Raw genomic sequence first — 20,052 nt, forward strand, 5'->3', positions numbered from 1 at the left:
AATCCAATACATGCAGGCGCACATTTCTGAAGCTATTCCATCGTCTGATGAGCAGCTATGGAATATACTGGCGCCCTACGTGGCCTGCATCATTTCATTTGCATATTTATGTACAATTCACTGTACATATATGCCGTCGCGATCCTGGAGTTTGGACTGGTTGGACTGTGAGAAAAGTCAGACTAAACCATGGTTACCAAACATTTATTTGATAACTTGATGTTTTTACCTACTTCATAATATATTTACCTATTTGGAATATTCTTATAGATTTAAGTATCAGTCATGACTCCTTTGCTTTTTAAATGACAAGGTCTCACTCAGAGAAAGATATAGGTTGACCCAGCAAGTGTGTGTGTGTGTGTGTGTGTGTGTGTGTGTGTGTGTGTGTGTGTGTGTTATAGAAGCAGGGGAGTTCATTCTGAAACAGGCCGTCTGTTCTGAAAGCAGAGCATGTGTGCCTGTTGGTGCTTATGTGTGTGCTGCAGCAATGCGCTCTACTTTCTGAGAGCAAAGAGCGGAGGGAGCGAAGCGGAGCGGGGCGTAACTAGGCCACGATTTGAACTCTCTTAGTTCCTTCCTTAGAGGGGGCACAGGTTCATGCCAACTATTATAAATCGAGCTGGGTTGTATATGTGTTCAGGTGAGTCTGTGTGAGTGCAAAAATGTATGAATTTGTGTGTGTGTGTGTGTGTGTGTGTGTGTGTGTGGTGTGAAAGAGAGAGAGAGGTATTACAGGAAAAAGGGAGGCAACGTCTGATTGGTTCAAAGTATACTGTTAAATATAGCTTCTTCAGGGCAGCCTGTTGTCTTACTGGGTTAAGGTGCATGACATGCTTGTGATATTCTCCACTCGTCTCACAAATGTTGTGTAATGTCTCACCACTCTCTCTCCTCCGTTTCTTTACTGACTGCTGTAAATCAAATACTGGAACAGCAATGTCCCACAGCACCTTTGTGGTTATAAAGATTTATCTTAATACATATTTTTCACTGGTTCCCAAACTTTTTTAGTCTACAGCGAGCCACCCAACCCGCAATGTAACATACATATAGTATATGCTCACCAGACTGGTCTAAAGACCACTTTTTTAAGGTCTCATTATGTAATGATGCAAGACAATATAATGGACTTGAGGCACATATACGTACGTTTCTTTCACAGTGTTCTTAATTTTCTACTGTCCAAAAAAGGAAAACAAAAAAGAGCCAGCTCTTTTTTTTAAGTTATTCTTTCTACGTGTTTTGGCCTTAACCATAAGTTAGCTCAACTTTTAGCAAGAACCATTAGCAACGTGTAATGCATTAGTATTGTTGCTATGGTTACTTGCAGTCTATAGGTTAATGCTCCCACTGCCTGCGGGCTGATTGGACCCGGCCTTCAACCAAGTAAAAACCGCACTCCTTGGCATTCATAATTAGTTGGTGTGGAAATAAAACTGACACGGTTCTATAAATTACTTTTTTTTTTGTCTCCAACTTGCTGATAGCCCATTTAGGGGCCACTGATCAATTAAAGTCCTTTTGTAACCTCCCCTGCACCCACACACACAAACACACTCATGCCATTAATGAGTGGACGGCTAATTAAGACTCAAAAAAGCGGGGGAGTCACTTCTTTTTGATTGATAGCACCCACCGTCTTCTCTTCCCGCTATTTTGCATTTTAATGTTCATTAATAAACTTTTATTGTTTTGTTAATTATAATACCACCCTCCCCCGTTGAGATAATAACTGAACGGAGCGATTTGTTCAGAAAGATTTTCTGCTACATGAAGGAGGACGTCGGACAAAGAGAAGGAAAAAAACGGGAAACAAAAGAGACAAAAAATAAATGAACTGAGAAATAGCAGGAAGTGGAGGGTGATGTATTGTTGTGAGAATTTAAAATGGCCTTTTTCAATACTCAAACTAACTAAACAATACAGAGTGTAGAGATTAGTGTTTAACTGAATTTGTATTAGCATGGTCTTTGAAGCAGTCCCGGATTAGCTGATTGAAATCTAGACCACCCCTTGAAACGTTTGCCCTCTGCTGATGGAGATGCAGTTTTTGTGCTGCACTGAAAAGCATAAAGCCACCAAACTTTTCAAAAACAATCTTGAAACTTCCTCTCAACGTTCTCTCTCATTTAACATAAGTCCTAATAAGGTAATGTGAGAGACGGTGTAAAGAGTGTATGTAGTGTTTACTGTGTGTGTGTCTGCAGGGGAGAAAGAAACTGATTCCTGCAACATCTCATTGGTTTGTTCGGTGCTTTCATGCTTAAGTACATCTGCTTGTGTAGGTGTGTCTTTATGTGCATACAGTATAGGAGAGGATGTGTGTGTGTGTGTGTGTGTGTGTGTGTGTGTGTGTGTGTGTGTGTGTGTGTGTGTGTGTGTGTTCGCTCATTTAAATGTGCATGTGTGCATGTGCTGCGGCCCTAGAGGTGCGAGGCCAGGGACGCGCATGATGGATCGTGGAGGCCAGTTGATAGCGCCATTACTCACTGACACGCACACACACACACACACACATTCTCTCTCACACCCACATTCACACCTGCCTGACACCTGTCCCCCGTGGGGGTCTGCCTGCCCCTGAGGCCATTGCCCCGGAGACGAGCAAAGCCCAAAATTGTTCTGCATGACAGCAAATACAGGAAGAGTTGGAACCAGGAAAGAAGTTCAAAACTTTGTAGGACAAACTCTCTCTCTCCCCTTCTTCTGCTGCCTACCTTTCCCTTTTCTATCTATCTTATAGTTCATACTAATGTTCTCAAGAGTCATAATCTTGTGGATTAATAAAGAAAATGTCTCTTTTTGTCGTATTGTACTCGACAGTGAAACTACCAACGTTTATTCATTAAAATGTTATTATTTGACTTTAATTTAGTCTCCAACACAAAACAATTCAATCTAAGAATAATTTACTCCGAATTCTTTACACCAGGACACAAAAGTAGGTCTCAAGTCTGCTGTCCCACGTAAAGTTTTACACAGATTGTTGTTGTTTTGTTTGAAGAACAGATAAATGTTTTAAACTGTTTGGTAGTCCCACACAGCCAATGGCATGGGATCCATACCGACCCATGGTTCAGGTAACCTTTGTTAGTCTTACTTTCATATGTGAAATACTTTTTGTTATTATATTGACCACATCTGCACTGTTTATTTCAAAGCATGGCGCTACAGTACCTTCTGTTTACTGTGAGAACAACGTAACTCATGTCTATGGTTTTAGAAACAAGCGTTGTTCGGCTACTGCTGGCCTTACCTCTGACAGCTAACATCAGACTTTGCCAATTGTTCATAATATTGAAGAAAAATATATGTTACCAAATCTAGGATGCAAAGATCACGTCGGTGTTTTGGTCTACTTGATTTCTTGTTAGCAATGTTACTTAGCTCTTAGTTGTCTTAAAGCAAGGCTCCAAACATGTTTCTACATGTGTACATCTACCTATTGTTGACCCTTTTTTTATTTCACTTACCCCAAGTGGACTTGAAAGTCTATTACAGTACAAGTTTGTTCTGTGTTTTAAGTTTGTATTCAACGGGTCAATTCAAGTTTCCACAGCATATAAAAGTAGTAAAGCATCCTCATGCAATGTTCACATTAGGAACTGGATGACGCTTCACCTTCACCATTGGAGAGCTGAAAAAAGTTCAGGGTGTCAGTTTGTAGCTTCCATGGAAACTGACTTGTAGCCTGTTGCTGTGTCACTCGTAGCGTAAACACAACATTAGAAACTCTCTTAAACCACTCCTGCAGCACAACACACTCCTTCACGGTTAAAACAATGAGCTGAAAGACATTCAAACACCCCAGAGAGCTGAACAGCACAGTTGCACACAGTGGCTGCACAAGCAAACCCCTTTCACATTACACACAATCATTTGATCAATTGTTATTGAAATGAAGAACAAAATGTATTGGAGCTTTGAAGCTTATGCTGAGGTATGCATATATTGCATATGATTTACCAGAACCTGCAGTACATGTTACTTGTGTCTCTGCAACTTTGTATGTAAAGTGTTGAACGATTAAAAGATCTGATGTTATGGGTAAAAAGAAAGACTCAAAAGAATAAATAACATGACACAAAGTGAGGTGCAGTGGCTAATTGGCATTAAGTGGGGCACTTTATTGGCATTGAGCGCTGTGAGGAAACACTCATATCTCACTTCATCTTCATTAGCAGGAACAACTGATGTGATTTGCTGTGTGTGTACTTCAAAAGGAACAGTAACCATGCAGGCAGTGATAGAAAAACAATTTAAGGTGCAATATAGGGGATTCTGAGCATTACTATAGCAGTAAAACTCTATTTAAAAGATATAGTGTAGTAATTATAGCGAGAATGACGTCACTCTCAATCTGTGTGTGTTGTAATCTGAGTTTCTCTGTGCTTTGTTGACTTAGCCGGGCCGGCCCCGTTTGCTTTTAGAGCAGGTTTGTGAATGCGAGCGTGCCCCACTGGCTCCCTCACGGCCGCTGCTCTGCACTTCGCACGGAAGCGTAGCACCCACCCTTTCCTCCCGCTCATCACTGTTAGCTCTGACAGCCTTTTTGCCATATTTTTCACTGTTAGCGCTGTTTACCAGTGTGAAACCGTGAGAGCCCCGGACAAACCAGGATGTCTGGTCACCGTAAACTAGCCACACAGACAGAAGGTTGAAGAAAAACAGTTGTAAGGCTCATAGTTACGCATCTCCAAAAGGCAGATAGTTCTGGACAGACAAACACACAGAAACAGACAGCCAGCCTGGTAGACAGACAGGTAGCTAATGTTATATATAAGGACTCCCAGGGACTGTGCTACAGCACACAGCGGAGCACCTGGGGACACGGCAGCCATATGTTTAAGCTTTGTCTCGTCCTACAAAACTCAGTCTGCCCTTCACGTGATTTGTCAAAGGGCTGCGCACAGTGACAGGTACAGGGTACAGGAGGACCCGAGATACTGAGACACACAGCAACTAAAGGAGAGGTGGACGGAGGGAAAACGGCAGAGGGAGGTGGGGGGTTGGAGGGATGAAAAGAAAGAGAGAGGGAGGGTGACATGAAATACAGTAGGGCTTCAAGACGCACAGGAAACAGAAGGAGAAGGAGACTGGCCAGGGACTTGAGAGTGTGTTAGGCGACAAAACAGGCTCAAAAGAGTGTCTGGGGGGTGTATGATGTGATTTAGGAAGAAAGGAAACATGTAGGGAAAGAAAAGAATGAAAGACACAATACAAAGCAGGTGAAACACGGCAAGACCGGAGATCGTTTAGTGATGAGACGAGGGGGGAAGGAGGTATAGGTTTAGAAGTCTAGAGTGCCTCCAGGCTTCTTTTCCTCTCCTTCTCCCAACTCCCTTTCTCCCTTCACCCACTGTTCTCCTGTCCTGTCTTTCAGTTCCCCTTACCTCCCACCAACCCACACCTCCACCACCCCGCTCTCTCTCTCTGTCCTTCTGTGCAGGGGGTTGAGGCGCTGAACAGATTATGGCGTAATTAAGGCGCTAAAGCAGCACATTATCCACCTGGTGGCTTATCCAGGGTGGCTAGCACCGTGGCTAGGCTAATCAGCCCGTGTGGTGTGTGTATGTGTGTGTATGTGTGTATAGCCAGCAGCATTGGGTCCCATCTCACCTGATTAAGGCCTCTTATAGGGATGTGTTAAAAGCATTAGGTGAGGACAGGATTGTAATTCGTCATGTTTAAAGGCTGTAAATTGAATCAGGGATTAGGAGGCAGCCAAATGAGCACACATACACATACTCAGCTAACTGGAGGGAATTCATACATCCTCGTCTCTCTCTTTCTGTCTATCTCTCCTTTGTCATGTTCGCTCTTCATCGGTCCCTCTACATTTTCTGTTATTCTCCATTTCCCTCTATTTGCTTAATTGCTCTTGTTCCCTCTCTCGTCCTGCCTCCATCTCTCTCCATTTCCTAGTTGACTCTGAGGTTACTTGCATCTTTAAGCAGGGAGACACCATCTCTCTCTCTCTCTCTCTCTCTCTCTCTTTCCTCTGTCCTCTAAGTGGTTAAATTGAAAATAATTGTGCAGACAGACACCAGAATGCAATCAAAGTGTGCGACAATGTACTTGGAAAAGAAGCTGGTATTATTAGGTTGGGGAAGGTACTAAGTGTATCGTGAAATACCTCAGAGAGTGATTTTATACCTTCAGACTTTATTAAAGCTAATAGGTTTATATATACCTCCCCGAGGCTGGTCAATTCATTAGTTGTAACCATTAGGAACTATTACCCACACAACAAAGTCAGAGCGTTGAGACAGAGAGAAAGAGAGGAAGAGAGGAAGAGCGTGTGCGGCTGCACGCCTGTATTCATGTATTCCTTAGACGTGACTTAAATATCAAGACACTTTATCATAGAAATCTACATCACGGTACCACAAAAACATGCAAACATTTTAACCATAATAATACTGACAAATTAAGTTCGAAAATACTACTTAAAGGAAATGAAAAACTACTCAAAACAGCACAGTTGATACAAATTAATGGGGTGTGAAAATAGGGCGTAAAAAGTCAAAAAATAAACTGCCATTATTTCATGGATTAGCAGGTCAAATAGTTAGATATCTTATGTATTATGATGTAATATTATGTCTTATTTTCTGTCGCTTTATTTAGGTCTTAATCTTGAAATCCTATGTATTTATCACTGCAATCAATTGTTAGTAGTTATCAAGCAAACCTTTTCTTACGCTACTAGTACTAATAATAATAATAATGACAGTAACTGCAATAATAATGATAATGGAATTGACAGTAAATAGCTGAGTTAACATTCAACATATATTTTAGTGTTGAAAAGAAATAAAGATGTTTCAATTTATACAAAAAGAGTGAATTTCTACATGTCCACATGCTGCCGATGAACCGCCTCATAGTTTTGCTAAAGCAGCGTCGAGCAAAGGATCTAATCAGAAAACTTGAAATAAAAAACAAAGTGGACTCGCAACACTGGAGTGTCTTTGTCAAGGGCGCTTTCTTTGCTTCATGCTGAATAGTAAAATTGTGAGTGCTAAAGAGCCAGTACTGTGTGCGTCTGTGTGTGTGTGTGTGTGTGTGTGTGCGTGTGTGTGCGCGCATGCGTCCTTATGAGAGACACCTTGAGGGGGGTATGAAGGTGATGATGGTCAAGTCAAAGCCTGTTTGAACTATAAACAAGACGAGGGGTATGAACAGAGAATAAAAAGATATTTTTAGTTTGCATCCACACAAATTAATTTATTTCATAGGAGATAAATAAGAAATCTACCACTTTTTTAATTGAAGGACATAAATACCTTTTTAACCATTTCAATACACAGCAACAAAACTCAGTCTGGCGCAGAAAAGACGTGCCAATTTTCAGCACTCATACAGTATGTCTGTTATGGGAAAAAATGAAATCATTATTAGAAAATGATGTGCATATGCAGCATTGCTTTTCAAAGATTTTGTTGTGTACGTTACAGCTATTTTCACATTTGTGTCACGGCAGTTGGTGTTCATGTTTTAAGCAAGCAATTTCCCTGCTGTAGTGTCCTTGAGCAAGAGGCTGGACCCTCACAGGTCCCCATGGGTAACATTTTATATTAACCTTTCCCTCTGACCTCCCTGGAGGCAGCAAATGAAATAAGTTACTCTACAAGAATGAAAGATTAAAATGCTAAATTTTCCTAATACCTTTTTAGAGTATGTGTCGTGGACACACACAACGTAACAGGAATAACAGCAGCTGTGTGTTGTATTATCAATATTACATAAAGTGTAATGACAAATATTAACAAAGTCTGAATTGGTTTTCTATAATTATTTAAAGCAGAATGTGGTTATTGCTCTTGTTAGCACTGTATTTTAAATACTTTTAATCACACAATTTGTGAGAAGATGGAAGGGAAAACAAGTTTTTATTTTACCAGCCTGTGTGTGTGACACCTCACCTGCTTGTTTTTCTTTTAAACTGGTTCAGCACAAAGAATAAATCTCTGAAAGGTTCAATTAAATAAGTACAGAAAGCATCAATACAGTAAGGCTGAGTCATTGTCAAGGGCACCTTTTTGATATCCAGTGCCGGGTAGGACATATGCAATCATGCATCTGCGGCTACTATTAAATTACCACTGCACTGTCGGCAATAAGACAGCATATGGTCCAAAAGTGTTTTGCAAATTTTAATCAGTGACTAAATTCTCAAAAGACAAAGTATCTAACATCTATAATTTCTGCATATGTATATTTTATTCAAACCAAATGTTGAGGAATTTTAAAAAGCCAGTTTGATTGAGATGGAGCTATTTGAATGTCTTCTCTCACGATCTGCGCATGGATTATCAGCCAGACGTTTAATCATCTGATTTAAATTCACTAAAGACGATGTCAGCTGGAAAATAAAAAATATAGTGATTAACTTTTTTTATTTGATCATCTATATGCATATTCACACATGGTAACAAAAATGTGGCTGTGGCAGCAAATTTGTTCTTTTCTATCTCTTTTTGTTTTTAATTTTTTCATCTTTTTTTTTTTTTGTTGCTGAATTCTGGCTTTGCATCCATGCTTCTGAAACATGCAGGTCGTTGTCAAAATCGTTGTCAAAATCGTTGTCAAAATTTGGTCACATCTGTAACTCTATATTTAGACTTGAATCCCTGTCAGATGAATGTCATTGCCACGATAAAAAAAACAGATTGTAAATCGTCATTCAGAAGCTACATAAAATATGATGTGCCATTTGTGTGACTCAATGGATCACATAATGAGACAGTGGCAGTCACATGTTTTGAAATGTTTATCCACAATGTGTTCATTAGTATAAGGAGGAAATAGCGTGATATACCATTTGATGTGTAATTGCTCTTGAGAAATGTAATAATGATTGTCATGACATCAAATGCATTATGTCTTTCAACATGACTAAGAATTAAATCACTACGGTCATCACATTGCTTTTAGGATGAGTAACACAGCAATTATTTTTACCGCTTTCTTTTTCCGTATAATTACAGTGTAATTACAATGTAACTAAGTGTAACAAAATGTGACACAGCTGTTTGCAACCACCAGGCCAATTACTCACCTGACCATGACTGGATTTACTAATCACGCTGCTCGACGTGATGACACCGTAAGACAAATACACCACCTGTCCGGTGTTCGTAGTTACTGTAGAACAATTCACCATTTTTTTTATGTTTAACTACTGTTTAATTACTCCATTATTACTGAGAGGAGGAAATAGTAATCAGCATAATGGGAATGGCATGCTGATAAGGTTTTAATAAAAGAAAGTTATTCTAATTATTAGGAAAATATCAAACACTATCACTTGCTGTTTAACCCTGAGCTTTATTTTCACCACTTAATCCTACAAAGTGGTTTTACCCGTAGGCCTGTTTAACGTAATGTAAGGTGTAAACCTGTTATAGTGTTTTATATTCAGCTTGTACCATTTACCTGTACACACTTAAAAGAAGTTTAGAAGCCAAAAGTACCTTTCGAAACTAAACCTATAAGCTTCCAGACCAAGAATTTGGATGAATTTGTGCATTATTTGAGCGGTTGTGGTTATCAGAAGGAGAATGTCATCCTGGCTCTGCCTGTCTCAATGATCTAGTGTGTTCTTTTTTGTTTATAACTTCACTTTATGCCTGGTTGTTCTGTAGCTATTCTGGTGCTGAATGTGCTGGATGACTCTGTCTGCCAGCTCAAAGACAAAGAAGGACGGTCATTAGACTATTCTGTAACATCAGGTACTGTACACCTCTTTCTCTCTCCCTATGTCTCCCTCTTTCTCTCTTTCCATCTCTCTCTAACACACACACACACACACACACACACTCCATCTTTCTTGCTCTATGTTCTTATTTCTCCCTCTCGCTCTCTCTCCCCCACACACAGACACACACACACACACATTTATTCTGCACTATGGTCCGCATTCCATCAAAGTCCAGTGTCATCTCCTGGTATAGAGCGCCATCTACAGGTCCTGTGAGGACCACCTCAGCTGTAACTCAAATCTTTTTGCAACTCCCATTTGCTGGTTTCGAAAGAGACAAACATTTGACCACCTCATTGAGAGATAGACACTGAATAATGGCTGTGATGTTCGATTAGTGTCCACTCACATGCACTCAATATAAATAAATAGAATTTGGTACATTAAAAAAGACCACAAGAAGATTATTGTATGAAGTGACTGACTGGTATGTTAGGGGTACATTCATGTGACTTTACAGGAATATATATCGGCTGGGAAAACATTTCAGGCTTCCTGATTTACATGATAATAACAGGTTATTTTTTCAGTATATTATACTGTTGGCTGGTATAATTGCAGTAAGGAAAACTATGCATTTACCACATTTACTTTGAAGGTGCTCGTATTTATTACAAACTACTTCTAGATAAAAGTTTCAAAGAGAAGTTATATCATTTCAAATTTGCAGAACTGCACTGAACTGTAAGTGAGTATAGATTTTCTGCGTGTGTGTGTTTGTGTATTGCACATGCACACATATATGGCTGAGTGAATGCAGCCATTGGCCTAAGTGCAACTGCTTTAGCTTTTGTCTCCTATTTTGCAAGCTCCTACAATAGCCTGTTATATTTGTTAAAGTGATGAATGAGTTTGTCCATTCCATTCTTCATTTTGTATGTGTGTGTGTGTGTGTGTGTGTGTGTGTGTGTGTGTGTGTGTGTGTGTGTGTGTGCGTGCGTAGGTGTGTGTTCCAGCCCTCTCAAAGTCATTGTTTCCCTAGAGAGGGGTCAGTGTGCTGGTCAAAGCTTTCTGCTGCCATGCTCACCTCCCACCATTGACCATGCAGAGAGAGAGGGGGGAGAGGGGGGACTCACTCACTTATACCTGTAGTTTAGGGAAATTACAATAAAATGATCTTTCACTGTTTCTGCTGTGACTCCTAATTATATTTGATTTGTACATAATTGTAATATTTTGGGGAGGGTAAACAAAGGGAACAAAAGTACAGGTATTAGACACTTAATACAATCAAAATCCTTTTTTTGTGTGTGTCAGCTCCGCAAACTGACGTTTGGATTAAAGGATTAAAGAGAAGAGATCATGTTAAAGTCTCTAATTGTGATTAAGCGTATGATGATTTCAGAGGCAATATCCAAATTATAATATTGTTTAAAAGGCAGGTGCAGCTTGAAATAAGAAGAAATATTCACACCAGGACTACCAGTTGGGTCATAGGTTCACTTCCCACGCGCGCACACACACACACACACACACACACACACACACACACACACACACACACACACACACACATTATTAAACAGTCTGTCATGGGGGTTGAGTGTGTCGCTTCTCTCCCCTGTTCGCTCACAGCCCCTAGAACAATTTCAATTTTAATAGCTTTTACTATGTATCTGAGGCACTGGAGACACAAAAAGAAAGGGCAACACACACACACACACACACACACACCGAGCGAGGGAGAAAACTAGTCCGCCTTGTTGAAAATAGAGCCATCAAAAATGAAGGCCAGCCCAGCATAGCCGACAGACAGACAGACAGATCCCGGGAGCATCTTGTAATTATCCCTGTGGACGAGTTGCCTCTAGCTGGGCTCAGCTACCCCAACCCCCCTTTCTATCATCCCTCCATCCTGCCGCTAACCCCTCCACTGCTAATTTCATCCCAGGGATTAGCCCCCGCTTGCTTGTCTATCTTGTAATATTTCTGGGGGGTGAAATGGTGAAATATCTCCTTCTTCTACTTATAATAGGACTTAGAGAGCCGGGCCGGGACGCGCTTGTGCCTCCCCGCCCTCCATCCCTACTGCTATTCAGAGGTGGAGAAAGAGGGTTAAAAAAACAAGGGGGATGAGGAGAGAGAGAAAGAACACCCCAGGAAGTGCCGCTGCTGCGACGCAGGCTCTACCGGGAAGTGACCGCAGAGAAGGTGTGAAGGTGAAAGTGAAAGCGGTGCGTGGCGGCGCAGCGCTCTGGTAGTACCTGCAGGGCAATGCAAGCTGTTTTCTTTATGCATAAAAGGGACGGAGGGAGGGAGGGAGGGAGGAGGAGACAGAAGTGCCACACGCCGCATATCCACCACCCAGTCTTTTGTCTAACTATCTGTCTGATGTCCATGTAATGCCTACCTGTCTGTCTCTCTGCCTGACTTTTTTCAAAACCTGTCATTTAACATGTCTGTTGGAAAGTTGTGTCTCCAAATAAAACATACCCAGGGCAGCTTGATGTTTTCTTCAGTGGTTAAGTGAATTCAAAATGCAGTAAATTAGTGAATTGTTACAAGATAACAAAATAACAGCTGGGGAAGCCTGTACAGTAAGTTTTAAAATTGGGGGAAATTATGATAAATATATTGTAATATACATAATAACATATTGTATACTAAATATTCAACAAGGTTCACATCCTCCCAGCATTGGGGTGGGGAACTGACAGTGTATCAAGATGTTTGTTATTATTTTTTGTCTTTAAACCTATTTTCTTACTGTTTGTATTCAATTGAGCAAAGAAAAAGAGGAACACACGTCTGACGTCTGGGGGGAAAAATATGTGTTGTCACCAGATTGTCCACTAATTTAGATTGAGATGATATGAAGGCCAACTTCTCCACAACTCATGAGCTCACTAGGGGGAAAAAAATAAACCATCACCTTAACAGTCTGTATTGTACTGTCCTGAGATTCAGTGTATATCTGTGTGTTTCAATGCATGTGTGTCTGTCCATCTTTGTGTGTGTGTGTGTGTGTGTGTATGAGTCTATACATTTACAATATCTTTCTCCCTGTGTGTGTATCCGTCCATCTGCGCGTCTGCATGCATGTTTGTCTGTTCATACACTAAATGACCTATAGCCCTCTGTCTCTCACACACTCCTCTCCATCACTCCAGCCTCTCATTACAGCTGCAGAACCCCAGCCTGTCACGTAATTAAAGGCAAAGTTATAAATGACCAGCAGGCCAAAAGCCATATTTCACAGGTGGCCACATATTTATTTATAATTTTTCACCTTTAAATGTGTTTCTTATGCAAATGAGAGCCAGGACACTTTTCAATTAACTTTGGGGGCCAGTCCCTCTAAGTACCACAGAAGCTTGTTATTGAAAATAGAGTATTTTTGTTATCAGCCATAAATTATTCCTGTGTGTCAAAGGAATTGCAAGATGTAATGTATGGGCCTGTATTTGGTGCTATCAGAGGTGCTGGTGTACTTCCCCTCTCTTAAGGACTTGGCGATTGCTTTTCTGGAAATACCACTTTTTTTCATTTTTTTATCATGCACATATACGATTTAACCCCTCCCTTTTTGCTTTTCTACCTGGCACTCTCTCCCTCTGTCTCCTCTCACATGCACACGCAGTCAGACTTGCACTTGCACTGCAGAGCACTTTAACGTATATGAGCAATCAGCAAGCAGGTAGGTATAGGTAGGTAGGTATGGTTCTTTTATGGTAACAGACTCAGAGTGTCCCCTTCTGCCTCATTTTCTCCTTAATTGACCTGCTGAGGGAAAGCAGTGGAGCGGCCCCGCTGCACTATCACTTCAAGGAGAGACACAGAGAGAGAAGGAGATTCAACAGAACCAGCTCAGCAGAGTGAGGAAGACAGAAAGTTAAGTAGCAGAAGTATAAAAAGTAAGCTAAAGAAAGAAACAAAGCGATTGGGAAGGAACATGTGCCGCTCTCCTGTCCCATCAGTAGCCCCTCACAGTGTGAGATGTGTAGGATAGGCTTTGAGGTTGGCGTGCGTGCAATCACAAGTGTGTTACATTTGTTACAATGTGTGTGCATCATGCATTAAAGTGTGTGTGTGTGTGTGTGTGCAGCTGTGCCCTCTCCCTGGTGCGTAAAAAACGTCCATTAATTGAATTCCCCCTAATTTCCCGTCAGCCTCGCCTTGCAGAGCGAGACGCCTGCCTGCCAGCCGCGCAACGCCACACTTCAGGTATGGTGGATAATGGAGGATGACATTTCTGTCCCACCATGCCTCGGGGCAGCATGTGATACATGGCTTCCTCTATGAAGGTTAAACTCAGCTAACCTGCCTTTGGCGTTTCATTACCCACTTGTTAAATACTCTTTTGGTAATAAAATGATTAAAAATTTTATTGCTTCCCTCAAATGAGGCCTCTTTTCAAAGGGATTTAATGACTTTGGAGATGGATACGTGTGTGTCTGCGTGTGTGTGTGTGTGTGTTTGTGTGCCTGTGTGTGGGTGCACTCTGTGTGTGAATGTATGCATGTGTGTGTGTGTCCAGACAAGTGCATCTCCAGTTATGCACGACCAGTGTGTAAAAACCTAATGAGAGTGATATGCTTTACAGCGAAACCACCATTATTCTCAGCCAAACGACCTGGGCCGTCATTATGTGTAAAGTAGCAATACCTTTTCCCTCTGCCGGGGCACATTCAAATAGACATGTTTTACATACAGCTCAGTCTGTGTCTTGAAGCGAAGTGAAGTATTTATACTAAAATGAATGGGCCTGACTATTTTTACATCACAAGTTAAGCACCGTGGCTATAGCAACGGGACATAAAATATTATATTCAACCCATTAACAGGAACTACAAGCATGCCTAGGCCAATATGGCTCCACAGCGACTGAGCAAATCATCATATTCAGTGTCATATTGGCTGTAAAATTAGCAGTAAAGGGACTTCAGAAACTGATCTCCAAAAACCAATAAACCGGTTTCTTAAGGTCTGAGTCAGGAAACAGTAATGGGTCATGGGACCTGTTTTAAGACCACCCAAAATGTAGGACATATATGTTTCGATGTAATCCACAAAAAAAAAACATCTGCAGAAAAAGTAATTTGATGAACTTAAAGTTGACAGTTAATAGAGTTCTCTATACAACTTGTGCTTTGTTTATGCAGTGCAGACAGATCAAATGTATTATTTAATTCATCTTAAATATTAAATGGCCTAAACAGAAACGTTGCAGTCTTTTAATTTGACGTCTCAATGTCTCATATCCTGGTTCATAATGTCAAACCAATATGTCCTTTGTGGGTTGTAACATTTTGAAATGCTTCAAGCGAAAATATACAGTTTTTGTTCAGGGATTTCCCAGATTAGCCTTCCTCCCTGTTGGGTCTTTGGGTCCCAATCAGTTTCGTTGGGGCTCATTGTTGTGCTGCTGCTGACCTCACAGAACCTCTGCGCACGCACACACACACAACACACAACACACACTTAATCAATGGCTGGGTCCCCCTCCCTCGGGCCAGAGGAGACGGCGCTGGCCAGTTCATCTGATATATCACGGCAGCCCGCTCCGCTCTGCTCCACTGGACCCTGTCCAACACCTGTTCTCCCATCAGGGGATGTTGTGTTGGCGTGGCATGGCTATGCCACTGTACAGATTGGCACTGCCCAGTTGGGGCAGCGGAAAGGATGAAGTATGAGATTCCCAGTGACAAAATGTAAGCTGTAATTAGGAGGGAGGACCACAGTAGAAAATGGCTATGCCTTTTATAGCTATCCTCTGCATTTTATGATTTATTTATGATTTAGGTTAGAATAAAAGTTGTCGGAGGTCCTAACAACCAATCAGTTAATATATTTGTCATCAATTCAATGACATTATGATTGTAGCAGATGCTGTTTGATTTTATTTGCACAGTATTCTTAGTAGTTAAAAACATTCTGGTAGTGAGTATAATCTAAATTACTGTAAATACATCAGTCACATGTATAAAGCAAGTATTTCATGAAGTTTTACTGGATGACTGGATACATTTCAAAGAGAGCAGAGGATCCGTTGAATTGCAGAAGCTCCTGAGGCCAACTGCTGGAAAATCACTGACCATGGTAGCAACCAAGTAAGTTAACAATTTCAATGCTCTCAGCGCTTTGACAAAATAAAGACATTATAAAATAAAGAATTGCCATACCAGTTATCCAGAGGAAATAACCAAAACCTGAGATCTGAGCAACATGGAGCAATATTTCATTGCTGAGGGATGGAACAGAGTGAGCCATGTTTAATAAACGTAAGATAAAGGACGGCCTGCACTGATTTTTGTTAAGTGTACTGTAGCTCACTTGGGGAATCTGTGATTGGTTGAAGGAGTCAACGCCAGTCTTTTTCAAATGAAGCTTCTGCAGTTGTGTTAATTTGTGTCTTTCCTGATTGAACTAATGTTATGTATTTATATATTTGTGATGATGATTTCATAATGTAACATTAGTAAACAATTCATAGTTTATCTTAGTTTTGAATGCAGTTGACAAAAATGTCCATTTCGGCTTCTTTTCTTGAATATAAGTGATGTCTAGAACTTGATCAGATCATTTGTTTATAACTTACATGATAACTGTCAGAAAAAATGGACAAAAGAAAGAAAATGAGACCCTTGTGCCAAAAAGTATCTTGCAAGTAAATCTGATGTTGTCCTGAGTTGTAAAAAGACTGCAGCCCCAAAGGACAGAGTTTGAATGATTGAATTAATCTTCAGTAAAGTCCAGTGCACCCTTTATGTGACCTTAAAACAAAGGATGAATCTACAGAAAATAAATCCAGAGTCACAGTTTCCTCACATATCTAAATCACTGATTGGTGACCTGTAATTGTAATTTTCTCATTTGATTTTGGCTATTGTAAGCACCAAGACTTGGAATAATAGGAAGTGTATCTTTACAATCTCTCCAGCTCCTCATATGAAACACTTTTATTCTAAATGCACTGTAGTCAAAAGGAGAAGATACATTATCATGCAATTCTATGGCATGGAAAACCTGGGTATTAGGGCTATAATGCTCCTTGCATACTCACCTGTCTGTCTGCTGGTCTGTTGTGGCCACAGGCACATTAAGAGCAAGGGGGGTTGGGGGGGGTCCCCTATCTGGTCCCATCAGTATGACAGATTGCCTGGGAGAGAGGGGAGGTGCTGAATGAAAAAAGAACATTTGTGGCCGCTGCGTGGGATCTCTCCATTGAGGCTGTGACGTACTCTTGTCATATTCATAATTCTTCCCATGTTGTTGTAAACAAAGAGCGCAGTCGTCGTATGGTGGACAGATTCTCTTTCACTCTCAGTAGAATCAGGTTTCAGTTCAGCGTCTGTATGTTTGCCACTTAAGAAATCAAAACGGCCAAATAATGAAAAATGAACATTCATTATAAAAGTTAAGTCAAGTTTTTCATCAGAGGAGCTGGCATGACATCTACATACAGGGATTGCAGGTGATGAATGTGGTGGCAGTAAGTGATGCTAAACAAAGCTACTGTTGAAAAGGTTATGTCCAGTAGAGGGCGACAAAAGTCCAAAAATAACCATAAACGATTCTAAATTTACTTGAAACTCCCAGTTAATAACTGGTTTTTCACTTTAATTTACAATGTGTGGTTTTCTGTTTATAGTTATTGCTGATCGGATCTGAGGGTGTCCTGTGTTGTACAGATTATAAATTCAGCTGAGACAAATATGTATTCAGCTATAAATATAATGTAATTGATTTATTGTATAACGCCCATATGATATAAATGACAGTATATAAAAACGGAATAAATATACAAAAATGAAATAATGCCTCAACATACTTCTTATTTTTGCAGATACATTATGACTTCAAGCAACTAAATAACTACTAACTCTGGATGTGCACTATTTTCTCTGATGTTCTCACCTCAAAAAGAAAATCCCAATAATTTGAGGCTCGCTCTGTTCTAAATTATTTTGACTCATATCTACTGTAAGTGAGAAGGATTGTTATTTTTAGACAGTTTACGCCCTGAGGGTCTTGTTTTTTTTATGATGAGATCACTTGGTCTTGGCCTGACTAATCAACAAGAAAAATAGGAGGAGGACTTATTTGCTATCACTTGCTCATTTAGTTTGCTCCATTTACTCCCATTAATTAACTGCTAAACAGATGAGTCTGTCAAGACCAGGGAGAAAGAGAGTTTATTATAATGATTCAAAAGTATGACATAACTCACGATGTGAGGTTACCTTTGAAAAGAAAAATGACTTACAGAGGCTAGAAGTGGCAAAGAAGAGTCTACAACCTCTCGGACCATACCATTTTTGAGAAGTAAGAGGGGAGGAACCTTTCCTCGATGAGGATCAGAGGTGATGACACGCGCGACACCCAGTCCCGCCGTAGGTCTCGCGCCGGAGACATGGTGACAGGCAGCACGTTGGATCAACTTTCATGCTTTCCATGAAGAACACTTACTGTGCTTCTCCCGCTGGGTTGTAGAGGTAAGTCCTTTCAGCAGTGGTCCTCGCCCTTTGTTTTACCGTAGTGTTTTCTGCAGGTATAGTGCGCGTTACCGTCCCCGTCTTCTTGATGATGAAAAGCAGACCTTCACTGTCCAGTTGTTGCTGATGCTTTTATGGAGCAGGGAATAATAACGACTAACAATGTTGCAGAAGGAGCTTCAAATGTGTGTTTTAGTTGTAAAATGTGGCTTTTTTGCTGGAAAACCTGCGGTATAACCGTTATTCACACTTAGTTCATGTTTATCTTCATCGTCATTGCGTTTTAAACGAGAGTTCTTCGTGTAATACGGAGTTCGGGAATTTAACTGTAAACCCCTTTTTAACTAATGCATATTTAACGTTATACCTTTCGTCAAACTCCCTTTGACTTATTGTAAACGGGTCAATTGGCTGCAATGTGTGACTTTTCCAGCAAGAAAATATGATTCCTCCATGTCATAATGTTACTGTAGGCCTGGTCTGTTTAACTGTGCCTATAGTCTGTAATGTTTAAGGCTTCATATATTTTAACGTTACACGAGGCTTTAACTCATGTTCCAAAATGCAGCTCTTGAATTAACTTCATGTTTTCCAGAGATGTATTATAAGCAATGTTGGCTGCCACCAGAACGTGTATCAGAAAATGTGAGTTATTTCGGTGTAAATTGCCCTTATGTAGCCAACTTTACACTATGTGTCCTATACCCTAATAGGGGAGTGCTTAAAGATACCTTTATAGGTTGTTGTTTTAAGATAAACTGGTGTCCAAAGAGGAAGGAAGGTGCAAGGCACTCTTCTGGCAAACAGTTAAAAAGATCAATCAGATGGCTTTTTCATGGTGAAATTCTAAAAACTTGGACAATGTTTAATACTATAGCATAGCGGCACAAAGTGCTTCTTGGAAATTTGTTAAAATACGATATATTTTATACATTTCTCTAATAGATCCCTTAATATTGTTTTCTTAACATGTACGAGTTCTGGTGTTTACGGCTGTAAGATAAACAAGTGTTGTTGTTTTTTACAGCCAACGTGCATTGAGAAAAACAGAGTTTCAGCATTTTTTTGCGATACCTCTTGCAGCTGAAACATTTAAAACCGTACTAAGGTACACCTCCAGGCAAATTTTGCATGCTTGTAGACAATACAATTTCAAGATTGAGAGAGCAGAAGAAAAAGTAACTGCTCAAGGACGTGGAGCAAGATAGGGAAAACGAAATAATGCAGCCAGAGCAGGCACTTAATAGTCAGGAAGTTGGACCATCGTGGTGCCTTCCAGCTATTTCTTTACACTAACTCTAGCAGAAAGTACCCTGTACAATATGTAACACACTGTCAGGGTCCTGCAGAACAAAGACATATAGCACATCTCTATGTTTGTTGTCTCATAGTAGCTCAAAGCTGACAGTGTTTTCCATGTGCTGTTACAGCATGCTGGATAAATTGACATTGTAAATATGGCATGTTTGTATTGGCATGTATAGGAAAAAAATATTGTTGGAAATGATTCATTAGTAGGAGGGAGCCTATGGGCCAGCGATCGGAAATTCAGGGTTTTGGCAGAGTTGACAGGTTAGCTGAGTAGCTGACCAGTTCAGTGTGTGTGTGTGGTTGTATCGTTGAATGGCTGGCTGAACAGTTGGCTAGCTGGCCATCGATCCAGTGTCTGTTGAGCAAACTGTGAATGAGAGCATTTGATGTGGGTCACTGGTCAGTGATGAGACCATCTGAGGGTCCGCTTGTCTGTCTGTGCGTGTGTGTGTGTGTGTACGTGTGTGTGTACAACGGACACCCTTTGCATATGTGTGTGTCATTGGGTCAGTGATCACAGAGCATCTGCAAGGCTGG

This window comes from Anarhichas minor, unplaced genomic scaffold (assembly GCF_050575085.1).
Source record: "Anarhichas minor isolate MPS153535 unplaced genomic scaffold, ASM5057508v1 ptg000042l, whole genome shotgun sequence".
Lineage (NCBI taxonomy): Eukaryota > Metazoa > Chordata > Actinopteri > Perciformes > Anarhichadidae > Anarhichas > Anarhichas minor.